The 3,810-nt window shown below is 47.8% G+C and overlaps 1 long non-coding RNA gene across 2 annotated transcripts; it reads right to left on the reverse strand.

The window, feature by feature from the left end:
- Positions 1–837: 837 nt before the first annotated feature.
- LOC124696665 lies at positions 838–3,031 on the reverse strand. 2 transcript variants are annotated; one of them, XR_007000714.1, is made up of 4 exons: positions 2,521–3,031; positions 1,579–1,797; positions 1,076–1,285; positions 838–969 (listed from the first exon to the last, which is right to left on the reverse strand). It is a non-coding gene; the product is annotated as an uncharacterized LOC124696665 (long non-coding RNA). The 2 variants fall into 2 exon arrangements; XR_007000713.1 differs by having other exon boundaries at positions 1,579–3,031.
- Between the last annotated feature and the right edge of the window lie 779 nt (positions 3,032–3,810).

Below are 3,810 nucleotides of genomic sequence, written 5' to 3' on the forward strand. Positions count from 1 at the left end.
GTCCGCTGGAGTTGCCTATCCTCCACAGATGGTGGATGACCAAGCCGCCATTGATTTCTTGGTGTCGCCGCTCCCCGGATTTCTCCTGGATGAAACGGTGGCGGCCGCCGCTCGATGAAGTTGCCGGGAGGAACCAGCAGCAGCTGTCGGGTCTGGGCCACCTCGCCCGGGTATTCCAATGGACTCGTTGGCTTGACAGCGGATGGACTACGAACTTGATTCTTCTGAGGAAAAGGAAAAAATAAGAGACATGGATCTGACGACTCAGCTCAATCCAAAACTTCACGTCACTGCACGTAGCAAACAAACCAGCTGTCGATTAATGAGAGCTACCACGATCTAACCGGGGTCCACCACGACCAGAATCCATACATGGGACAAATGCGGCAGACCAGCATCACAGCTAAAGCCACCCAAAGCCCAAACGTAGAGAAATACAGAAGAGAAGAAAACGCCCTTGCAAATCCCTGGAAGGCACCTAAAGTGCACCCAGAAAAATACATGTGGAAATCAAACCATCTAAACCATACGTGTCAATCCCTAATTAATCCGGAAAATAATTCAAAATTAGGAGAAAAAAGATGTTTGTTAAGGATTAGTATAGTAGTTATTAGTTCATGGATGACAAGTCTGCTTAGTAAATTAGATGAAGACATTATACCCAGTGATAAGTAAACTTATATGCACTTGCGCACCATTCATTGCTTTTTGCACTTTTACCTGCATAGTAGTAAAACCATTAGGAGGTTCTGAACAGTAAACTTTTGATGACAGAGATTAAGAAGGATAGCATCTCTCGTTTACCATCTACCTACGAAATTGACAATGTTCTATATAATATTATTAATACACCATTATTTGAAAATCACGTCTAATCATTCATCTGTTGCCTAGCTCTCTGTCTGACACTTATATTTTTTGCGTTGCATCAATATGCATCAGGGGCCAGAGCGTGTGAGACCCTGCAGGCTGCAGCAGTCATCAGATAGGCAGCTATATATTGCAACCCTTGAAGCACCAATCAACGATCAAATCATCTGAGGTCTCATCCATTGGAAATATATGGCTTGTTTACCTGAGTTGAGGAGAAGGTCCAGATCCAGCTTCGGGTGGCGGCGGAGGCAGTGAGAATCAGTGGCGCCGGCAGGGAAACTTGATGGCATCGGAAGGGAGACCATCGGTGCTAGTGCGTTGGCGTCGTCCCCCTGGAGGGCTTGATGGCTCACCGGCCAATCCCCACCTCGCCGACCACATGCTCAGCAGTAAAAAAACTATTTTTCTGCAACTGAATCGGCAGGAAATTCTTCATTGTCATATATACTGAACGTGTTAGACATTTTTCTGCAACTGAATTCTAGATTGATGAATTCCAAACAATTGCTTCAAAATGCACATTCTCTTTCCACACAAAAAGCGAACGATTTTCAGAAGATCCATGATTGTCATATATACTGTATCGTGAGGATCCAAATCCTTGTGGAATGCTCACAAGTCTCAGATATACACGTATCATCAGGAATCATTTTTCAAATAATGGTAGGCATGCAACTTTTGATGAGGAAGAAAAAGAGAACTGACCTCATTGGAGGCCATGGCCTTGTCTTGCTTGAACTGCTCTCGTTGCTGCAAACGGCTGGATCAGGCTCACCCTAGCTTCCCTGTCATCACCACCACCGCCACCATATCCGGATCTCCATCTCCCAAAGAGTGCAGTTTGATATCGACCAAGAAGTACAAGACTGAATCAGCATAGTAAATTCCCCTGCACCACACGCTCAGCAGTAAAAAAACACCATGCTAGTCATAACAAAAAGAAATGATGTGCAAGGGGAAATTAATTCATGATATTCTATGAAACGTGATTGAATTGTCAATAAATAAATTAAACGAAATAGACGAGTGTCATTCTTTTTGTTTCATACCTGTTGAAGGGAGAGCCTTGGCTTCACTTGAAGATTTATAGAAGAGTGATGAAGAAGGAACCGGCAAACTGGAAACCGGTGGTGTGTAAATATCTAACAATCACTTGCATGTGTGTGCACTATGTGCTAGCGTAACTAACACTCATCTATGTAGAGTCTCTACTTAACATGGTTTGCATTGCTAGCAACTATTGTGGTAAGATAACGTTACTATCTACTACTACAGTACATTCAGGCAACCAGCAACTTTACAATTTTAGTTAACAATGAATTTCATAAGCTAACTGGTAGTAATTTAGATGAGAGATTCCAATGCAAAGAAGTGTTATTATCTGCACACTTGGTCAGCTAAAGATGATTCTAATAATCTAAAGCAACTCCTATGATTTATATGCTTAATATGACAAGAACAGATTCTACACCAAAATTGTTGAATGAATAGAAATCATTATTATTTATCTGAAACATGAGCCTTTTTTTCCAAATGCTATGTACCAGGAAAACAGCAAGTAATCACGTATCATGCTTCATGCTATTCTGAAACTAAGGTTGCATCTCACACTGGTTGGGACAACCTCGTGTGCCGGTTCAGACTCACCTGTACCCCTCAGATTCGTGAGCATCACCATGCCCTTGGTTTGTCCATCCATGTAAAACAACGTCGCAACACTGAATGAATGGGTGACATGGCAGTGGGCAACACAGAGGAATCCCCCACCTCCAGAAGAGTACGCCATGGGCTCGCATAGAGGGCAGCGAACAAAGCTTCTCCGCAGGCTATGCAAAAGAAAAAGAAATTAGATGCTCGCCGGATAGAAGAAATAGATCGTTGATGTCCTTGATCTAGCAGTGTCAACGGCCATCTCAACGCACTCGGACTGGTGAAGTACGGAGATGAGAGATACAGAAGTTGTGTGGGGGAAGGAGGCGTGGCGAATCGAGAGGGCGACCCTCCCCGAAAAAGTGGCGGCGCGGATGAACATGGGAGGGTAGGGCGGCAGCCCTCTTACCGGAGATGGCGCTGCACCACGTAGGGTAGGGCGTTGTCGATGCCTGGGAGTTCGCCGGTGTTGCAGCGGCCGGAGAGGGCGCCAATGGTGCGGATACTGAGGAGCAAGCCCGAGGACGGGGCACGCGCGCCGCCGCGCGAGGTTGAGGAGCAGCGCCATCCTCTCTCTGTGGCGATGGAGCCGGAGGACAATGGGAAGGGGCGGCGGCAAACCCTAGCGCTGTCAGCCGGCGGCTGTCTCCTGAGGCGCGCCGAAATCTCCGCCATGGCCCTTGTGTTCACTGCTCTTCTCTTCGATGGGGAACTCTGATGTCGCGAAGACGGATGCACGGGTTGTGGGAGTCGTGGGTGGTTGGGTCACTTGGATGGGATCATTCGAGGAGGAGACGTGCGGGCGATTTTTTTTAAATAATACGAATTAATTATTTAATTCGAGGACTACCACGCGTTTTCAAATAATTACAAAAGTGTGACTCGGTCGGAGTGGGGCAGGCCGATCGGACTGGGGCGGGCCGATCGGACCGTAGCAGGCCGATTGCAGGTGCCTGTCATCGCGGCCGACCAGCCGACAGCACCCTGTCGGTCGGCAGCAGTCCGATCGGACCGTAGCAGGCCGACTGCATGGCGCAGACGCTCAGCAGACGCCCCGCTCCTTTCCTTTCGACGCGCGGCGCAGACGCTCCTTTCCACGCGCAGGCGCAATCGGTCCGGCCTTTCCACACGAAGCAAAATACACCCATGCAATGAATCGGGTATCAGCAGGCCAGTTGGTTTGTAGCAGGCCAATTGGTCTCTAGCTGTCCAGTTGGTCAGCTATCGACCAACGAGTCTGACAGTCTGGATGGAGACCGCAGCCGACTCCCAGTCGGTTTGCTGCTG

Source organism: Lolium rigidum, chromosome 3, assembly GCF_022539505.1.
Source record: "Lolium rigidum isolate FL_2022 chromosome 3, APGP_CSIRO_Lrig_0.1, whole genome shotgun sequence".
In the NCBI taxonomy this organism is placed as follows: domain Eukaryota; kingdom Viridiplantae; phylum Streptophyta; class Magnoliopsida; order Poales; family Poaceae; genus Lolium; species Lolium rigidum.